Source organism: Somniosus microcephalus, chromosome 1 (genome assembly GCF_052327205.1).
Source record: "Somniosus microcephalus isolate GS21.2 chromosome 1, FLI_Smic_1.0, whole genome shotgun sequence".
Taxonomy (NCBI): Eukaryota; Metazoa; Chordata; class Chondrichthyes; order Squaliformes; family Somniosidae; genus Somniosus; species Somniosus microcephalus.
The window spans coordinates 182,934,994-182,956,878 of NC_140987.1; the positions used below are offsets into that span (position 1 = coordinate 182,934,994).

Sequence of the window (21,885 nt, forward strand, 5' to 3'; positions counted from 1 at the left end):
TTGAACCACTGCAGTTTTTATGGTGGTGGTGCGCCTACAATGGTATTCAAAATGGATTCCAGGAATTTAACCTGGTGACAATGAAGCAATGGTAGCAAAAATCCAAATGCAGGAGAAATTGGAAGTGATGGCGTTCCCACAGCATTATTGTTCTTGTCCTTCTTGACGATAGAGGTCACGGAGGAGGGACATGCTGCTGAAGTAAGCTTGGTGAGTTGCTGCAGTGAATCTTGCAGATCGTACATACTGCAGTCACAGTAGACCATGGAGGGGGTGGATATTGAGTCCAGTAAGCGGTTATTGATCCTAGCCCAATTGTTAGACGGACGGTTCGAATCACCCCCGCCTTACCAAAGTTCTATACCTGGGAATTATTATACAGAGTGTAAATGAAATAAGTGACGGACAGCAATGTTTCGGTGAAAAATGAAACTTATATTTATTTGGTCTAACATACACTGGCTAAAACATGCACTACTAAACAAAATCACTGTCTCTGTGGAGAATAAAATCCAGGTTACAAACAACATACATACAGTACAAAACTGGGGACTATCACAAGCAGTAATTCCCTTGTTGCTATGGTGGACTCTAATTCCACCCCTGCCAATGAATTACCCAGTCGCATAAACCCCTTCGCCTGGCTGAACCAAACGAAGCTCCCACCCTCGGAATAGCCAAAACTTCACTTCTGAGAAAACTCTGAGCCCTTACAGCTCACGGGTTACCGGCTTGGGACACTCAAGACTGTGCTTACCCCAACACACAGTCGGTTTCGATCGCTCCGCTCGTCGGCTTCTCTGGTACTTCTTGTTAGTTCGATCTTGTTGGAGCAGGGAGCGAGAGAGAGAGAGAGAGAATAGTGGAAAAGAATCTATCTTTTATTGGAGTCTGGCTACCCCTATCTTTCCTGCCAATCTTTAAAATCCTTTTGTTTCTAAGCACTTCGGTGCTTAATCAGTGATGGGTCGTCCTCGGACCCATGGGTATTCTGTGATCAGATTAATGGCCTTAAGTCTGGGACATATCTTTCGGTCTTTGTGTTGGGAAAAAAACTGGCTCCTTTTTGGCTGGCTGAGGCCAGTGGGTTCATTGTTCTGCTTCTCTTCTGAGATGGAGGTGAGAAGTGCTTTGCATATTAGAGTGGCCTTTCTAATAAGTTCAAGTTCAATGGCTCCCTTTTTCCAGGACTGTCGGGCAAACCCATACATTCTGGTTGACTGACAGTTCTTTTGTCACAGCCAACTGCCTTGCGTTCTCTGGAGTTTTAACAAACCAGTACCCCACGCATTTGCACAGGGTGATCCCACCACAGGGAAAACACCCTCAGCCCATGGAGTCCACAAAAATATTCTCGACTGAGTCCATTCTTCAAACAGAGAATTTGCGATCTCTTCAGTCCCCTGTTTGATGCTTTTCTTTCCACAAAGCATCACTCGACGAGAGAGCAAAGGCCAAAGTCTCCCACAAGTGAAGCTGTTTCCCTGTTTTTATGTTTTAAAAACCCCAGAACTGTACCCCTTACTGTGTGTCATAGTTCCCTTCTACCAAGGCAAAACATCAGCAAAACGGCTTCTTGACACATTCAAATGGCTGGGTTCCAATTCCCACCGACAAACTTCAAGTCAAAATACAGAACATTAATAAGATCCACAGAATGTTACCAAAAAGTCACTGCGCACATCACACAGTACAGCATTGACAGGTGGTAACACATTACAAAAATGCAACAGCGCACATCGCGCAATACAGAATGTAAAACTATAAACAGAATACAATACACTTGCTTACAGAACTTTGGTACGTTACAAGCTTTGGCAGAGAGAAAACCATCATCATCAACATAAATCAATGAAACCTTTTCGGATCGATCTAACACCCCTTGCCACCGCGCTAGGAGCATCTGGCTCCGTCGCCTGCAGCTGGTCTAAAACAAGTAGCTTACAAGCAACAATTGTATGATAACTAATGCATGGGAACCAATGCGAATCCAGGGGGGAATCTCTATACTCAGACCGATGTCCCACCATGGTGACGAGACAATCCCCTTGATCTCCTCCCCCACTTCTACTGTCTTTTGTTCTAAAGTGTAAAAATGTTTCTGGGAGAGCTCAACGGTTTTTATTAACTCAGTGAGGTGTTCCAGCAGAAAAGGAATTGGGTACCCGAAATGCTCCACATAGTATGATTGGACCGTCCGCAATCTACAGGGACAGGGTAGGCTTCAGGGGCTAAACGAAGCTGGCACGGGATCAACAAATTGCTATATGGGTGCAGCGCGGCGAGATGCTTGTTGCTTAACCATGAAGGAACGCGACCTTGCCTCAGGTCCTCCAGGTTACTGCGGCCCTCGCCCAGCAACCATGCTCTATACAGCACACACACCTCATTCCATGCAGCCTGCTCCGAGTCGTTCCTGTCCTCCCGTATTAAATCATTAACAGTTTTTGCGTGCCTCTCCAGCTCCGCAATGACCTCCTTTAAATGAACAGTCATTGCCTGGTCCTCATGAAGCTCTGAACCCACCACTGTATTCTCTTCCCCTAGAATCTTACGCAGTTGGTTCTTTAACCCAGTGATCTGCATCTGGAGTTGTGCATCATCCATACTATTAACAATACCCGTTCCTGTACTGAACGCTGTGGCTACATCATTCCAGGTCCCTCTTCTCTGCCTCCCGGACCCCACACTATCCCCAACATTCAGATTATAAAGCTGTTCTTTCTCTACATTTCCATAGTCCAGTTCATAAAATTCCTGAAACATCACTTTTAGCAGAGCTTCATAAAGCTTCTCCGTCTTCCTTGGACATCATACAGGTAGATGGACTTCAGTCAGGTTCAGGATCACGGATGCCACAGCATGGTGCACGTTCTGAAACAACACTTTGTCAGTATGGATTAACACCAACCTATTCCCTGGACCCCTGGTGGTGGTGGGACACCCATCTACAGTTGTCTGTACCATCGGGGCTCTGGGCGGGGGCTTCCTGGTGTATGCGATGAGCTCTGTGGCATTGATGGTGTTCAGGGGTTTTGGGATTACACAGGAGTCCACACTCTGATCCCAACCGATCCCACCCCCGACGTCCTGCCATCGCCTGCTAAACACGATCGACACACCCGCTGGGCAGATCTTTTCCAACCCCCACATACACACATAAATTCCTTCCTCGGATTTCCACCACGTATCCCAACACACCTTCACTCCTCCCTGAGAACCCGTGATCGTCCAGTACGTGTCGTTACTTAGTCTTTCCCAGTCAGCTGTCTGGTCCCCTGTATCCGTGCTCAGTTTCCTGAGCCACCACCACCTTCCCAGTGGAATGTGTCCCCTACAGCTAAGGCATACCTATTTACCCTCTGTTACCCTAGCCCGGGAGGTGGTAACCCCTATTCTCGGGCATGAGATGGGCGCTTCACCATAGGTGAACTCGTCATGGCTGGAATAACAGGTGGAATTCGACCCCAGCCATCCAGGCTATCTGCCCTCGTGGAAACTGATGCTCGCCCCATCCTTCGAGCCATCTACTGTGGTCATGGTTGGTCCGTCTCCGCTGGTGCAGCCGAAGACAACCGATTCCTCGGTGTCGCCCCTGTGACTCGTGCTGGCTTAGGCATTCACTGAAAACACACAGAATGCAACGTTGTCCTTGGATGATGCCTCACCTATCCAGACACAGCTACACACAATTAAAATCCAAACTATACAGACAAGCTAAGGCCACAGACAGGAGAGAAAGAAGTTATGTACAGCACCACCCATCTCCGGGTGGCCACACTAGGTCTCCTCGACCCTGGGCCTCTTATGACTCCGGCTTCCTTCGTTCACTGATGTGTAAGGAGGCGTTCACGGCACCCTCGGCCGTGGCACCCTGGCACTCCTTCTCACTCCTGCCCCCACAGGTGGAACAACTGGTCCCTCTGTGGGCTCCTCACAGTCCCAGATTATGGGACACCACTCCCTGCTGTTTCCTCCTCTTATCAGCTCTTTCCCCAGGGTTAAAAAGCTTGCACTGATTGATATGGAACCACTTAGTGCGTCGGGGCATTTTGACGGCATATAACATTGGACTTGCCCTATCCACGATATTGTATGGTCCCATGTATAGCAGTTCAAAAGTCCCTACCCTGACGAAGTTTCTAACCATTACTTGATCTCCGACATTCCACTCGTGGTGCCTCTGAGGCTGAAGCAATAAACGATTTCTATGATGTTGCTTCCCCATGTTACTGGCAGCCTGCCAATGGATCTGTCTGAGATGCTCAAGCAAATTCTTAACAAACCTGTCCCAGTTCACCTCTCTCAACTGACCTTCCGTGTGAACCGGGGCCAGTACATGGCTGGGCGTTCTCATGATCCTGCTGGTCACGAGCTCATGCGGGGAATACCCTGTGCTTCTAGATGGGCTGGCTCAGACCCCCATCAGAACTAACGGCAAGACCTCTGCCCATTTTCTAGGCGAATCTCCCGTCTCCTTCCGTAACCTTTCCTTGATGGTCCTATTCATCTGCTCCACAATCCCCGATGACTGAGGGTTGGGTGTGACATGCCATTTACCCTCTACACATAGCATCTTCAGAATCGCCTGCATGACTGCCCCTGTGAAGTGACTCCCCTGATCGGACTCCACATACTGTGGTAGCCTCCACCTAGAGAACACTTCTCTCACTAGAATCCTTGTGGTCCCCAAAGCTGTGGCTGTTCAGCATGGGAAGGCTTCTACCCATTTAGAGAACACATCTACCAGGACCAGGCAGTGCTTGTAACCCCCCTCAGCGGTGGGCAGCGGTCCGATATAATCGACCTGTATGGACTGCCATGGTCTCTTCACTCTCCTAGTGTGTCCCATGGATACCTTCCTTTTCTGGGGTCAGGGTTGTTTACAGCACACACCAAGCAATCTGTGCAGAAGTCGCGGATGTCCTCCCTCAGTTGCGGCCACCACCCTGCCTGTTGCACCCATTGCCAGGTGGTCTCCGGCCTGGGGTGCCCCGCTCCTGGACCCTCATGGGCCAACTGAAGGAATTCCCTCCAGTGCTGCTGCGGAACTACCCACTGTACCCCTCTGAAAGCCATCCCTTCCATTACAGTAATACCTGCCACTCCGTATGGACCCTCTACCGTATCTCCCTTAGCCAGCATCTCCAGAACAGTCTTTAGGGCGGGATAAAAACATAGAAACATAGAAGATAGGAGCAGGAGTAGGCCATTTGGCCCCTCGATTCTGCTCCACCATTCAATGAGATCATGGCTGATCATACAAATTCAGTACCCTGTCCCTGCCTTCTCCCCATATCCCTTGATTCCTTTAGCCTTAAGAAATATATCCAACTCCTTCTTGAATATATTTAATGAATTGGCCTCCACTGCCTTCTGTGGTAGAGAATTCCACAGGTTCACCACTCTCTGGGTGAAGAAATTCCGCCTCATCTCTGACCTAAATGGCTTATCCCTTATCCTTAGAATGTGACCCCTGGTTCTGGACTCCCTGGCCATCGGGAACATCCTTCCTGCATCCAGTCTGTCCAGTCCTGTTAGAATTTTATAAGTTTCAATGAGGTCCCCTCTCATTCTTCTAAACTTCAGCGAGCATAAGCCCAATCGACGCAATCTCGTCTCATACGTCATTCCTGCCATCCCAGGTATCAGTCTGGTGAATCTTCGCTGCACTCCCTCCATGGCAAGAACATCCTTCCTCAGATAAGGCGACCAAAACTGCACACAATACTCAAGGTGTGGTCTCACCAAGGCCCTGTACAACTGCAGCAAGACATCCTTGTTCTTGTACTCGAACCCTCTTGCTACAAAGGCCAACATACCATTTGCCTTCTTAACCGCCTGCTGCACCTGCATGCTTAACTTCAGCGACTGGTGCACAAGGACAGCCGGGTCTCGTTGCACTTCCCCTTCTCCCAATCTATTGCTGTTCAGATAATAATCTGCCTTCCTGTTTTTGCCACCAAAGTGGATAACCTCGCATTTATCCACGTTATACTGCATCTGCCATGATTCTGCCCAATCACCCAACCTGTCCAAATCATACTGGAGTTTCTCTGCATCCTCCTCACAGCACACACGCCCACCCAGCTTTGTGTCATCTGCAAACTTGGAGATATTACATCTAGTTCCCTTGTCTAGATCATTAATATATATTGTGAATAGCTGGGGTCCTAGGACCGATCCCTGCGGTACCCCACTAGTCACTGCCTGCCATTCGGAAATAGAGCCATTTATTCCAACTGTTTGCTTCCTGTCTGCCAACCAGTTCTTTATCCAAGTCAGTACCTTGCCCCCAATCCCATGTGCCTTAACTTTACACGCCAATCTCTTATGCAGGACCTTATTGAAAGCCTTCTGAAAGTCCAAATACACCACATCCACTGGTTCTCCCTTATCTATTCTACCAGTTACATCCTCAAAAAATTCCAGTAGATTAGTCAAGCACGATTTACCTTTTGTAAATCCATGTTGACTTTGTCCGATCCTGTCACTGTTTTCCAAGTGCTCTGCTATTACATCTTTTATAATGGATTCTAGCATTTTCCCCACTACTGATGTCAGGCTTACCGGTCTATAATTCCCCGTTTTCTCTCTACCACCTTTTTTGAATAGTGGTGTAACATTAGCTACCCTCCAATCAATGGGAACTGTTCCAGAGTCTATCGAATTTTGGAAGATGACCAGCAATGCATCTACTATTTCTAGGGCCACTTCCTTAAGTACCCTAGGATGTAGATTATCAGGCCCTGGGGATTTATCGGCCTTCAATCCCGTCAATTTCCCTAACACCATTTCCCTACAAATACTGATTTCTTTCAGTTCCTCCCTCTCATTAGAACCTATGTTCCCCGACATCTCTGGGAGGTTATTTGTAACCTCCTTTTTGAAGACAGAGCCAAAGTTTGTATTTAATTGGTCAGCCATTTCTTTGTTCCCCATTATAAATTCCCCTGATTCTGACTGCAAGGGACCTACACTTGACTTCACCAATCTTTTTCTCTTCACATATCTATAAAAGCTTTTACAGTCAATTTTTATGTTTCCTGCAAGCTTACTCTCGTACCCTATTTTCCCCCTCTTAATTAATCCCTTTGTCCTCCTTTGCTGAATCCAAAAATACTCCCAATCCTCAGGTTTACTGCTTTTTCTGGCCAATTTATATGTCTTCTCCTTGGATCTTATGCTATCCCTAATTTCCCTTGTTAGCCACTGTTGAGTCAACTTTTTTGATTTATTTTTATGCCAAACAGGGATGAACAAATTCTGTAGTTCATCCACGCGATCTTTGAATGTTTGCCATTGCCTATCCACCGTCAACCCTTTGAGTGACATTCCCCAATCAATCCTACCCAACTCACGCCTCATACCATCGTAGTTTCCTTGATTTAAATTCAGGACCCTAGTCTTTGAGTCAACTACTTCACTCTCCATCTTAATGAAGAATTCTATCATATTATGATCACTCCGACCCAATGGGCCTCGCACACCAAGATTGCTAATTAATCCTTTCTCATTACATAATACCCAGTCTAAGATGGCCTGATCTCTAGTTGGTTCCTCGATATATTGGTCCAGGAAACCATTTCATATACACTCCAGGAATTCCTCCTCCACAGTATTGTTACTAATTTGGTTAGCCCAATCTATATGTAGATTAAAGTCACCCATGATAACTGCAGTGCCCTTATTGCACGCGTCTCTAATTTCCCATTTAATGCCATCCCCAACCTCCGCATTACTGTTTGGAGGTCTGTATACCACTGCCACTAACGTTTTCTGCCCCTTGGTATATCTCAGTTCTACCCATACAGATTCCACATCTTCAGAGCTAATATCCTTCCTTTCAATTGTGTTAATCCCCTCTTTAACCAGCAATGCTACCCCACCCCTTTTCCTTTTTTGCCTATCCTTCCTGAATATTGAATACCCCTGGATGTTGAGTTCCCAGCCTTGGTCACCCTGGAGCCATGTTTGTGTAATCCCAATCATATCATATTCATTTACCTCTATTTGTGCAGCTAATTCATCCACCTTATTACGAATGCTCCTCACATTAAGACACAAGGCCTTCAGGCTTGTTTTTTTAACGCTCTTACACCTTTTAGAATTTTTATTTACTGTGGCCATGTTTGATTTAAACCCTTGATTTCTCTGACTGCCGCCTTTGTTTTTCTCCTTCCTTTCTTTTGCTTCTATCCTGTTTTCCCTTCCCTCTGTCTCCCTGCTCAGGTTCCCAACCCCCTGCCATTTTAGTTTAAACCCTCCCCCAGAGCACTAGCAAACACTCCCCCTGGGACATCGGTCCCGGACCTGCCCAGGTGCAAACCGTCCGGGGGATCCCATGCCTGGACCATCTTTAGGTCTGGGGCCAATGCTACCCCTGCACTCCCTTGGGTCCCACGCCTGTCTCTGATCACTGCTACCAGACTCGACCTATATGGATCCCAAAACGTGCCCGTTCGAGCACCCTCTTTGGCCAGCACGTCAGCCTGCTGATTGCCCTGTGCACGGGGTTCTGTCTTAGAATGGGCCTTGACTTTGTGGATATAGAAATCACCCTGGGTTCCTATCGCTGTTAGGATCTGCTGCAACAATGGCTTGGTTGCTAGGGGTTTCACGTCTGCAAATGTGAACCCGCGACGAGACCAAATGGCTAAATATTCTGTACACGAATTGCAAGTGAACATGCTGTCTGAGCAAATCATGTAGGGTGTAGGGAACTCTTCGGAGTGGGTAACCACATACACCACCGCTGACATTTCAGCGTGCTGGGCGCTCATGGTGCTCGGGAGTTTAATGGCCTTGGCAATGCCTGCCTTTGGGTCAAAAATCTCGCATCCAGTGAGCCGCTCCCCGGCCACCACTGTACTGGACCCGTCTACATAGATCTCGCGGCCCGTGGGATGGATCGCAGCCCGAAACCCTATGCCTACGTCTCACACCCCTTCAACAGAACATTTGTGGGCCACCCCTGAGTAGATCAAATTTGCGGCGAGCTTGGGCTCACAGAGGCCTTTCACACTCAAATTCATCTGAGAGAGCAATAAAGTCCAGTGAGCAATGCGTGCACTGCTCACTGTGCCGTCCTTTATCCTCCCATCCAGAAGCATCTGAGTGAGCATATGATGAGTTAAGAGAGTTACCGGGGACGCCTCCATGAAGATTTGTGATCTCCTCACGGCCCAATGTGTGGCAAGCAGGTGCCTCTCACAATTGGAGTACCCCCTCTCTATATCTGTGAGGATTCTTGATGAGTATACCACAGGCCTCGGCTTGCCATGCCGCTCCTGGAGCAGCACTGCGCTCAAACTGTCCCCTGTGGCAACTACCTCCAAAAATAACTCCTTTCTCCCAACAATCGCTCCTAAAGCCGATGCAGTCTGCAGATCTCCCTTCAGACGACTAAAAGCTGCCATGCAGTCCTCATCCCACTCCCAACCCACTCCCTTGTGGAGGAGCCAGAGTAGAGGAGCTGCCGTAGCGGCATAGTCCCCTATGAAATCCCTGCAGTACCCTGTGATGTGCCTCAATAAATCCGAAACTCGAAGGTAGCAGAACAAAACAAGGATTTTATTAACTTAGAACGAAACACGTAAGCGAGAGAGATGTCGTCCTTCTGGAGACTGGGGCTAGACTGAAGCTAGCTTACAAACGGGGCCAGGTATGGGCGGAGCCCTACACACAGCACATTCCAGCACATTCCAGTATACAATACAGCACATTCCAGTACACAATACAATGAGGTCTGGGGGAAGGGAAATGACACTGAAACCGATCTCAGTCACAGGCAGTGATGAATGGAAATATTTCATCACATTCACCCCTTCTATAGATTTAGTCTGTTCGGGGGTTTGATAGTCCTCTGCGACCGACGTGGCTGTTGCGGTGCCGCGGGTGTCGGCTGGGTGTCCCCGGTAGCCTCCTGGGTCTCTGCCGGGGGTGCCGCCAGGGTTGTTGAAGGGGTAGTTGGTGGGGGTGCCGTTGGTCGGTGTTCTTCCGGGGGTGATGAAAGAGTAGTGGGTGGGTAAGAGTTGCTGTGATCGTCGTTGCCGCTATTGCCGTGGTTGTTGTCGATGCCGGCTGGGGCGACGTCTTTTATGGACACGGTGTCCTCCCTTCCATCGGCGTGCCGGACATATGCGTATTGGGGGTTGGCGTGGAGTAGGTGTACTGGCTCCACGAGAGAGTCCGTCTTGTGGCCCCTCACATGCCTTCGCACGAGTACCGGACCTGGGGTGGAGTGCCATGATGGCATGGATACGCCTGAGGTGGATTTCCGGGGAAAGACAAACATTCGTTCATGAGGCGTGGTATTAGTGGCCGTACACAATAGCGACCGTATCGAATGGAGCACATCTGAGAGGACTTCCTGCCAGCGGGAGATAGGGAGGCCCTTGGTCCTTAGAGCTAGAGTGACTGCTTTCCATACTGTCCCGTTCTCTCGCTCCACTTGGCCGTTACCCCGGGGGTTGTAGCTGGTGGTACGGCTCGTGGCGATCCCCCTGGACAGCATGTACTGGCGTAGCTCTTCACTCATGAAGGACGCCCCCCTATCCGTATGGATGTAGCTCGGCATACCGAACAGGCAGAACAGGCTGTTGAGGCATTTAATGACCGTGGCGCTGGTCATGTCTGGGCAGGGAAAGGCGAATGGGAACCGGGAGTATTCGTCCACAATGTTCAGGAAGTAAACATTGCGGTCGACGGACGGGAGGGGGCCCTTGAAATCTAAGCTGAGCCGCTCAAAGGGCCGTGTAGTTTTGATTAAGTGGGCTCTATCTGGGCGGTAGAACCGAGGCTTGCACTCAGCGCAAGTGCGGCAGTTCCTGGTCAGGGACCGAACTTCCTCAATCGAGTAGGGTAAGTTACGGGACTTTATGAAGTGGAACAGCCGCGTGACCCCTGGGTGGCAGAGGTCGTTGTGGAGGGTCTGTAGCCGATCCCCGGTGGCGCTGGCACACATCCCTCGTGAGAGGGCGTCAGGGGATTCGTTAAGGGCCCCTGGCCGGTAAATGATGTCGTACTCGAAGGTGGAGAGCTCGATCCGCCACCTAAGAATCTTATCATTTTTAATCTTCCCCCTCTGTTTATTATTGAACATAAACGCTACCGACCGCTGGTCGGTAAGTAGGGTGAAGCGTTTGCCGGCTAGGTAGTGGCGCCAGTGGCGCACTGCCTCCACGATGGCTTGGGCCTCCTTTTCCACGGAGGAGTGTCTGATCTCGGGCCCTTGGAGGGTCCTCGAGAAGAAAGCTACAGGCCACCCCGCCTGGTTGAGGGTGGCCGCCAAGGCGAAGTCAGACGCATCACTTTCCACTTGAAATGGAGTGTTCTCGTCCACTGCCTGTAGCGTGGCCCGCTCAATATCCTGCTTAATGCTTTTGAAGGCGGCGTGGGCCTCAGCAGAGAGCGGGAAAGAGGATGCTTTCAAGAGGGGGCGGGCTTTGTCGGAGTAGTTGGGGACCCATTGGGAATAATAAGAAAATAACCCCAGGCACCTTTTCAGGGCTTTGGGAGTGTTGGGCAGGGACAGCTCCCGTAGGGGGCGCAATCGGTCGGGGTCTGGTCCGATTTCCCCATTCTCCACCATGCTGCCTAGTATGCAGAGGCGCGTGGTGTTGTAAACGCACTTGTCCTCGTTGTAGGTGAGGTTGAGTTTTTGTGCGGTTTTCAGGAACCTCTCGAGGTTCGAGTCATGATCCTGCTGGTTGTGACCACAGATGGTGACGTTGTCGAGGTAGGGGAAGGTTGCCTGCAAGTGGTGGTCATCGACCATGCGGTCCATCTCCCTCTGGAAGACCGAGACCGCATTCGTCACCCCAAAGGGGACTCTGAGGAATTGGTAGAGGCGTTCGTTCGCCTCGAAGGCGGTGTACGGGCGGTCCTCTGGTCTGATAGGGAGCTGGTGGTACGCTGACTTGAGGTCGATGGTGGAGAACACCCGGTGTTGGGCGATTTGGTTCACCATTTCTGATATGCGGGGTAGCGGGTAGGCGTCTAGTAGGGTGTACCTGTTGATCGTTTGACTATAGTCGATCACCATCCGTTTCTTCTCGCTACCCCTTACCACTACCACTTGGGCGCGCCACGGGCTGTTGCTGCGTTCAATAATGCGCTCTTTCAGGAGCCTGTCTACCTCGGTCGCGATAAACCGCCTGTCCTCCCAGCTGTACCTCCTGCTTTTGGTCGCTATTGGCCGGCAGTTAGGGGTAAGGTTCGCGAATAGCGAAGGTGGCTTTACCTTCAGGGTAGCCAGACCGCACACTGTGAGGGGCGGCTGGGACCCACCGTACTTGAGCGTGATGCTTTGGTGGTTGCACTGGAAATCCAGGCCCAAGATCACGCTCGCACATAGGTTCTTCATGATTAATACTTTAAAATTATCATATACAGTTCCGTTAACGCACAATTGTACCGTGCAGTAACCCAGAATGGTCGATGTCTGGGTTTTGTCAGCCATAGAGATGGTACCCTGAGTAGGGACCACCTTTAGGGAGAGTTGTTGTGCCAGTTCTGGGTGGATAAAGCTCTCCGTGCTTCCACTGTCAATTAAGCATTTAACCCGGCACCCGTTTACCTCGATGTCCACCATTGATCTGGATAGCGGGTGCGGCCTGGTCTGGTCCACTGTGACCGATGCCACTGTAGGGCCCTGATCGATACAAGATGGCGTCCACGCTGTCTGCTCACAAGATGGCGGACCCCACGAGGTCGGGCAAGATGGCGTCCAAGATGGCCGCTCCCACGGCGCACACGCGGCGGTGGCGGGTTTTCCGGCGGTTGGTTTTCCGGCAGTGTTCCCTCGGCACACCTTCCCGAAGTGCCCCTTCTTACCGCACTTAAAGCAGGTGGTGCCTTTCGCCGGGCACAGGTTTCTGGTGTGCTTTGGCTGCCCGCAGAAGTAGCAGTTGGGTCCCTGACGCGTCGCGGCTGTCGTAGGGCTTCTGGGGGGAGAGCGGGGCCCAGCCGGTGTCGGGCTGTCGGGCGGGGAAGATGCCTTCCAAGATGGCGGCGCCCTCGGTGCACACGTGGCGGCGTGGACGGCGCGGGCTGAAGAGTAGGCGTCCGAGTTTCTCTGGGCCACATCCAGGGATCGCGCGGTGTCCGCAGCCTGTTTCAGGTCCAACCCCGTTTTTTCCAGCAGTCTTTGCCGGATGTAAGTGGAGCTGAGGCCTGTGATGAAGGCATCGCGAACAAGCTCGTCAGTGTACACTGCGGCTTTTACATCTCGGCACTTGCAGTCTTTGCCAAGCATTTTCAGGGTGCTTAGGAACTCCTCCACCGATTCCCCAGGTCGCTGTGCGCGGGTGGCGAGCAGGTGCCTAGCATACACCTCATTCGTCGGCTGCTGGTAATGCGCCTTTAAGATGTCGCAGGCGGCCAGGTACGTCTCGGTGTCTTGGATGAGGGGGTAAACCCGGTGGCTTACCCAATTCCGCAGAATTCTGAGTCTCATCCTTGCAGCGTCCGTAGCGTCTTTGACGGCTGCGGAATTGTCCAGGAAGAATTCCATACACTCAAACCAGTGTCCGAAGCGTGCTGATGCGTCCGGAGCATGTTGATCCAAATCCAAACGTTCGGGTTTCAGGAGTTGATCCATAGTGTTGAAAAATAAGTTAATAAAATTGATGTGCCTCAATAATTCCGAGACTCGAAGGTAGCAGAACAAAACAAGGCTTTTATTAACTTAGAATGAAACACGTAAGTGAGAGAGATGTCATCCTTCTGGAGACTGGGGCTAGACTGAAGCTAGCTTACAAACGGGGCCAGGTATGGGCGGAGCCCTACACACAGCACATTCCAGTATACAATACAGCACATTCCAGTACACAATACAATGAGGCCTGGGGGAAGGGAAATGACAGTGAAACCGATCTCAGTCACAGGCAGTGATGAATGGAAATATTTCATCACACCCTGTGAGTCCCAGGAAGGATCTTACCCCCATTACAGTGGTCGGGGCATGTAGCTCCTGTACTGCCTTCCTCCTCGCCACATCGATGGCCCTCTCCCCAGCACGCACGGTCAGCCCGAGGAATTTTACTTCCTGCTGGCTGATCTGTGCTTTCTTGGGCTTAACCTTGAACCCAGCTTCCTTTAACAGACTCAGCAGTTCAGCCAGCAGTGGGCCATGCTCCTCCCCCTCGTTGGAGAACAAAAGCAGGTCGTCCACGTACTGCACAAGCTGCTCTGGTCTGCTGAACCCTTTTAAACCATACATTGGTGGAAAATAGAAGGACTGTTGTGAAACCCTTGGGAAAGGCAGGTCCATGTGTACTGCTGACCCTTGAAAGTGAATACGAACTTATATTGGTCCTACCTTTTAAGAGGGATAGACCAGAATCCGTTCAAAATGTCCAGTGCCGTGAATGTTTTCGCAGATGCTGGGATACTCCCGATCAGGTCAGCTACGGCTGCGACAGTGGGGACAGACTGGGATGTTGTTGTTAAGAACCCGATAGTCTACAGTGGCTCACCACGAATTGTCCGGTTTCCTAACTGGCCAAATCGGTGAGTTCATATGGGTCGCTATGGGTCTCAACACACCCTGCTCAACCAGTGATCCCACTGCCATCTCTAAATCTGCCTCTGCCTCTCTGGGGAAGTTGTACTGTTTCTGTGGTCGGGCCACAGGGTCTCCTTCTACTCTGACCTCCACCCCTATCACCCTCCCACAGTCGTGCTTGTGTGTAGTGAATGTCGCGAGGTTGGCTCGCACATCTGCTATGTACTCCGCCAGGGTAGAAGTGACCAAAAGTTCAAGGTCATAACTACCCTTGGGCTTCATCGTGCACACGGTTCCCTTGCCTTGCTTCCCTGGTATAACTACCACCTCCTCCTTTCCCGTGCATACTGCCCCCCAAAGACAGTGATTCGGAAATATACCAATATCTTGTGGGCCAGTATGAAGTCTGCCCCCAAAATGCCTATTCCCTCCCACTCCCACCACATCAGGACACATTTCCACTCCGTATGGAGTGTACCCAGATCGATGGCTAGCGGTATGGAGAAAGACCCAGCCTGTTCGTTCCCGGTGAACCCTACTAAGTTATATGGGACCCCGTGCGATAGAGGTGATGTGGTCGGGTTATCCGCATAGACAATGGTGCTTGAAGCTCCAGTGTCCAGCAGATAGGTCCCTTGCACCTTCTCCACCCCCATCTTCACGCACGGTCTCTTCCAAGCATCATAACTTAGTGGGAACAGGTAAACGGGCTGAGAAGCCCCTAGTCATGGGTCGGGATTGTTCGGGGCGGATGAGAGTACGCTGCCTGCTGCCGCGTCCACCCTACCCTGCCCTGCCGGAAAGGCTGCGCGGAGAGCAGCCACTAATACCGCAAACAGATCAGTGCTGCTTCCTGCCACAGCTGCGGCTTTGTACACTGGCGCTGGAGGATCCCCTTTCCCGCTCCTTTTGTCAGAGACCGGGCAGTCTTTCCTCCAGTGCCCTTTACTCCCATACCCATAACAACCCTGCTTCTTCCCTGAGCTACCCCCTTCCTGGCGCCACTCTCTTCTAACGTTGCCTCTGCTAGGCTTTAACTCGTGTACTCTGCCCTTTGGTTTGTCATCCTCACCCCTACCATTCTTAAAAGAAAGAGTTAACTGCCTGATCACACTCTCTTCTGTGGTATGGGGATCCCTGGAACTGAACCACCCCTCTGCTTTGGCCTTGATCCTGGGCAGGCTGTTCGCCACCAGGGTCCTCAGCCAATGAGCCCTAAGCTCCCCCTGCAGCTGCGCCCGGTCGGGCACCCCCGCACAGGCACTCCGGTAGACGGGCCAAAGCCTGTCCGCGAAAGCCTGCGGTGCCTCCCCAGCTGACTGCGGTGTCCTTTCTACTCGGGAGAAGGGACTTCCATCATTGAGGCCCATAGCCTCTAGGATGTCATCCTTTATCCCCTCTAACATACCCCGTCCCCTCTTGCTACCCGCTGAGAGCGACTGGTACAACCTACTATCCAGGGAAAATAAAAGTAATTTGGCTGTCTCAGCTTCGTTACAATTATTGATCCCCCCACCTGCCCCACATCCGTAAAATGGACAGATGGGCCCCCTGTGCTGGTCAGTTTGGTCAGGTTAGAGACCATTGCCTGCAGCTGGGGGGTTGTATACGGGACCATGAAGTCACTCTGCAGTGCTCCTTGCTCTTGACTGTCTATGGGCGCACTGTATTTCCGCTGCCGGACAGGGCACATGGGTCCTGGTCCCGGCACTTCGGGCGGTGGTCGAGCGTTCTCCTCTGCCTCACAATCCTCCTTATCTCCCTCCTGCTCTTCCTCATCTACCCGGGCCACTCCCGGAGCTACCAAGCAGACCATCCCTTTGGCCTTAGATAGAGCATCGGTCACATTCCGGATCTGCTCCTGGCAAGGACCATGATTACCCATATCAAACCCTCCAGTGCTGGCGACTCTGTATGCCACCTGAATATCCTTCAACTGCTCTCCCAGCACCTTTACCTCACTCGACAAGCGAGCGTTCTCCCCCCTAACCATCCTCTCGTTCCCCTTTGCCTCAGTTACCTGGCATTGCAGGAACTTCTTATGGTTATGGAAGGTTTCCTCCTGGCTTATTCTTCCCTGCTTCTCATCCCTTAGCTCCGTGCATAACCTGCTCCCTACTACAGCCCTTGTGTCTGACTGTGCATCAGACTCCCTGAGCTCAGCCTCTAACTTAGCAACCTGCTTATCTAGCAGTTGCACTTGCCTTTGTAGACAGACGAGCCATATCGCCTTTTCAATGCTGCGCCTATGTTCCTTGCCCTCCGTCCATTCTGCGGCTGCGTCCACCGGACGCTCAGCACGCAACAAGCCTAGCACCCACTTCTTAGCGACATTAACCTTCTTAAACACATATGAAGAAATCCTTTCCTCCATTTGGGATCTTTCGCCAGAAGCGCTGTCCATGACTGATCTACGCTCCTTTAACCCAAGTTCTGCCGCTGATCACCAAGAGATGTAAACGGTTTTTGATCTTAGCCCAATTATTAGATGGACAGTTCGAATCGCCCCCGCCTTACGAAAGTTCTATACCCAGGAATTATTATTCAGAGTGTAAATGAAATAAGTCACGGACAGGAATGCTTCGGTGAAAAATCAAACTTCTATTTATTTGGTCTAACATACACTGGCTAAAACATGCACTACTAAACAAAATCAGTGTCTCTGTGGAGAATAAAATCCAGGTTACAAACAACATACATACAGTACAAAACTGGGGACTATAACAAGCAGTAATTCCCTTGTTGCTATGGTGGACTCTAATTCCACCCCTACGAACGAATTACCCAGTCGCATAAACCCCTTCGCCTGGCTGAACCAAATGAAGCTCCCACCCTCAGAATAGCCCAAAACTTCACTTCTGAGAAAACTCTGAGCCCTTACAGCTCACGGGTTACCGGCTTGGGACACTCAAGACTGTGCTTACCCCCACACGCGGTCGGTTTCGATCACTCCGCTCGTCGGCTTCTCTGGTACTTCTTGTTAGTTCGATCTTGTTGGAGCAGGGAGTGAGAGAGAGAGAGAGAATGGTGGAAAAGAATCTATCTTTTATAGGAGTCTGGCTACCCCTATCTTTCCTGCCAATCTTTAAAATCCTTTTGTTTCTAAGCACTCCGGTGCTTAATCAGTGATGGGTTGTCCTCGGACCCATGGGTATTCCGTGATCGGATTAATGGCCCTAAGTCTGGAACATATCTTTCGGTCTTTGTGTTGGGTAAAAAACTGGCCCCTTTTCGGCTGGCTGAGGCCAGTGGGTTCATTGTTCTGCTTCTCTTCTGAGATGGAGGTGAGAAGTGCTTTGCATATTAGAGTGGCCTTTCTAATAAGTTCAAGTTCAATGGCCCCCTTCCTTTTTCCAGGACTGTCAGGCAAACCCATACATTCTGGATGACTGACAGTTCTTTTGTCACAGCCAACTGCCATGCATTCTCTGGAGTTTTAACAAACCAGTATCCCACGCATTTGCACAGGGTGATCCCACCACAGGGAAAACACCCTCAGCCCATAGAGTCCACAAAAATATTCTCGACTGAGTCCATTCTTCAAACAGAGACTTTGAGATCTCTTCAGCACTCATCAAGCAGACTGCTTTGGATGGTTTTGAGTTTCTTGAGTGTTGTTGCGCTCATTGATTCCATTACACTCCAGACTTCATTATTTTAGATGGTGGGGAGCATTTGAGGAGTCAGGAAGTAAGCCACTTATCAAATAGTACCCAGTCTCTGCCCTGCTTTTATAGGCACCATGTTGATAAGGCTGGTCCAGTTAGGCTCCTGGTTGTTGGTGACCCCAGGGTGTTGATGCTGAGTAACTTGGTGATGGTGGTGCTGTTTAAGTTTGGGGGAGGTGGTTGGGCTATTCCTTGTTTAAGTTTGGGGGAGGTGGTTGGGCTATTCCTTGTTTAAGTTTGGGGGAGGTGGTTGGCCTATTTCTTGTTTAAGTTTGGAGGAGGTGGTTGGGCTATTTCTTGTTTAAGTTTGGGGGAGGTGGTTGGGCTATTCCTTCTTTAAGATGGTCATTACCTGGCAACTATGTGGTGCAAATGTTACCTGCCTCTAATTAGCCCAAGCCTGCATGATTGTCCCAATTCTGCTGTGAGCTGGCATGGGCTGTTTCATTATCAGAGGTGTTGTGAGTGAAGTTGAACACTACAGAATCATTATGAAACAGTCCCACTCCTGCCTAATGATGGAGAGAAGATCATTAATGAACCAGATGAAGATAGTTGGGCTGAGGATACTGCACTCAAGAACTTCTTCAGCAATGTTCTGGGGCTTCGATAATTGGCCTCTGACAACCACGACCATGTTCCTTTGTGTTAGATGGAGCCACTGAATGGTTTTCTTTTTGCCCAACCCCCTCTCCCCATTGACCTCAGTTTTGCTAAGCCTCCTTAGTATCATATATTGTCAAATGCTGTCTCGAAGTTGAGCTACTTTCTCCTCTCCTCTGTTAATCAGAACTTATGCCCATGTCTGGAGCAAAAAATTCTGCCCGTTCAACTAACCTGACTTTCTTATGTCTTTTACAGTTCTCCTCACCGTTTGTCACCACTCCTATTTTTGTGCTGCCAGCAAATATCAAAAAATTGCTCCCTCTTTCCAATTCCAAATAATCTATATGTATCGAGAACAAAAGTGGATCCAGTTCTGACCCTTGAGGTACACCACTTTCAACCCTCCTCCAGTCCAAGCAATAAACATTTGCCCTAACTCTTTGTTTCTTTTCAGTCAACCAAGTTTCTATCTATGCTGCTATATTTCCTCATGTAACAAATGCCTGAATTTTTCTAACAGCCTCTTGTAAGACACCTTATTGAATGTCTTCTGAAAACCCATATAAACTGCATCTAATGCATTCCATTTAACTATCCAAACAGTCACTTCTATTAAAATTTGTCAAACATAACCAGTCTTTAACAATATTTTGCCAGGTATATTTGGCACTCAATGCATAGCTATTCAATCCAACTGTTATTTTAGCACCAGACTGGAGCCCTGAACACAGAAGCTACATAGTTGCCACTTTTATGTAGACAACTTTGGTGCCTGTGCTGTCTAAGCATCAGCGTTTCCTGAATAAAGTCTGCTTTTTCAGTGCCTCCAACATCCCAGGCTAAGCCTTCCCCAAAATGCCCTGAAAGTTGTTTGTATTCATGCATGCATGAAGTTATGATTACTTGTGTGCTAAGGTGTAGGTCCCACGTTGGCCTATGTTGGAACTTGGCAGCACTACAGCAGCATCATGTCACATTTTATGCCATTTTAAAATGTTTTTCTGCCTGTAAGTATTGGTAGAATCCTTCATTAACATGTAAACTCAGTCTAAATATTAGTGGGCAATTTCCCGCGGGGGTTCTCCCACTTGTTGATTGTAACAGTAGTTATGCCATTTTTACAGGGCTTCCGGGGCCCTTCTGCCAAAGTTATAACAGCCGATTGGAAGAATACATGCTGACATTCACCCGTATCATGTTTTTAGTTATATTGGGGTAATTTTAACCCCTCAGGGTGAGTGGAGAAGAGGCAGTGGGGGGTTACAAATGAAAATAAACAGGAAGCCCAACCCAAACCTGCCTTCAACGTGCCTACTCATTCTTTCCCATTTCCGGATTTAATGGAAACGGGACGGGGTGGGCGACCAATCTTCTCTCAGAAGGCGGGTTGGTCACTAAAATCTTTTAAGGAGCTGCGTGCCTCCACTTTAACTCAAGTTTTATTTTTAACACCTACAGGCCAGGATTCCTGTGCCTTGGGGATCCCAGCAGATGGAGGGAAGCAAGAAGGACTTGATCCATGAGGTAAGTGCCTTTATTGCACTGCTTGTGGGCCAGGAGGAGCAGGCGTGCTTCCCATGGCACACCAAGCTTACCTTTCAAACGCCCCACGATGGGACGCCCGCAATCAGCCGATTCCACCCCCGCTATGTTCGCCACGCACCCCCCCCCCCGCACGATGTCCCATTCACCCCCTGTAATGTCCAACTCACCCGCCCCCACCGCAATGTCGGACTTACCTGACATCCGCTACCGGCTGCTTTCCCCCCTGCTTTCCGTTAATCTGGCTGGCTGTCGGGAGGGAAGCCTGTTGAAAATATTTAAAATAGGTCCTGCTGTTAAATTTGGCAGGACCTGCGGGAAACCCATGCTTCTGGGTTTCCCGTAGGAAAATCCTCCCCTCCGATCGCAAGGGGTTAGTTCCGATCGCAGCGGGGTCCCAATCGTGGTGGGGGTTCCGATCGCAGGGGATTCCGATCACGAGGGGGGTTGATTCTGATCACGGGGGCTGGGTCAGATTATAGGGGCGGTCTGATTGAGGGGGCGGGGGGCCCAATGGTGGTCAGGGGGGAGAAGATGGTGGTCGGGGATTCTGATGCTGGGGAGTGGGTCCGATTGTGGTCGTAGGGTGTCCGATGGGGGGGGGTGTCGGTGCAGACAGATCACGGGGGTTGCTTTACTGGTAAGCCTGATGGGCTTGGTGGAAACACTCCTGCTCCTCCTAGCCCACAAGCAGTGGTGCTGTAAAGGCACTTACCTCATGGATTCAGCCTTTCTCGCCTCTTTTCACTTGCCGGGTTTCCAAGGCCTAGGAAACCCAGCCGACGTGAATTAAAAATAGAATGACTGTTAAAATGATGGCACGCAGCCTCATTATAATATTTTTATGACCAACCCACCTCCTGCGACCAGATTGGTCGTCCGCTCCTCGTCCTGCCTCTGTTTAAACTGGAAGTGGGTGGGTTCGAGGCAGGTTGGGTTCCTGTTGCAGATGCTTTGAATTTTAGCCTCTGACTGGACCCCAACCCACAGGTTTTAGGAGTTAAGATTCAACCCATTGTGTCAGTAAGGGAAAATATTAAAATAAATGTTGGAGGGAGTGGAGCTATGATCAGAGAAAATAGCAGCAGAACTGAATTTCGGAGTGCAATATACTGTGATTGAACTGCACAAGATAGAACTGATAGCAAAAAATTGTTTAGCAATAGAAAATAGAAGCACATGGTATTAAGGGACGGTGGTAACTTGGGAATGAAATTAGTTAAGGGATTGGAGGCAGAGAGTAGTGTTGAACGGATGTTTTTCTGACTGGAGTGAAGTATGCAGTGGGGTTGCCCAGGGGTTGGTATTAGGACCATTGCTTTTCTTGTTATATATAAATGACCTGGACCTGGGTATAGGGAGTACAATTGCAAAGTTTGCGGATGATACAAAACTTGGCAATGTAGTAAATAGTGAGCATGAGAGTAACAGGCTTCCGGAGGACATAGAGGGACTGGTGAAATGAGCAGGCACATGGTAGCTGCAATTAAATGCAGTAAAGTGTGAAGTCATGCACTTTGGGAGAAACAACATGGAGTGCCAGTACAATCTAAATGATAT

The 21,885-nt window shown here is 49.9% G+C and overlaps 1 long non-coding RNA gene across 2 annotated transcripts; it reads right to left on the minus strand.

Moving 5' to 3' along the window:
• Positions 1-414: 414 nt before the first annotated feature.
• On the minus strand, positions 415-21,120 carry LOC147124497 (uncharacterized). 2 transcript variants are annotated; one of them, XR_015078383.1, is made up of 3 exons: positions 21,041-21,120; positions 17,434-17,499; positions 415-2,874 (listed from the first exon to the last, which is right to left on the minus strand). It is a non-coding gene; the product is annotated as an uncharacterized LOC147124497 (long non-coding RNA). The 2 variants fall into 2 exon arrangements; XR_015078382.1 differs by lacking the exon at positions 21,041-21,120 and having other exon boundaries at positions 17,434-20,409.
• Between the last annotated feature and the right edge of the window lie 765 nt (positions 21,121-21,885).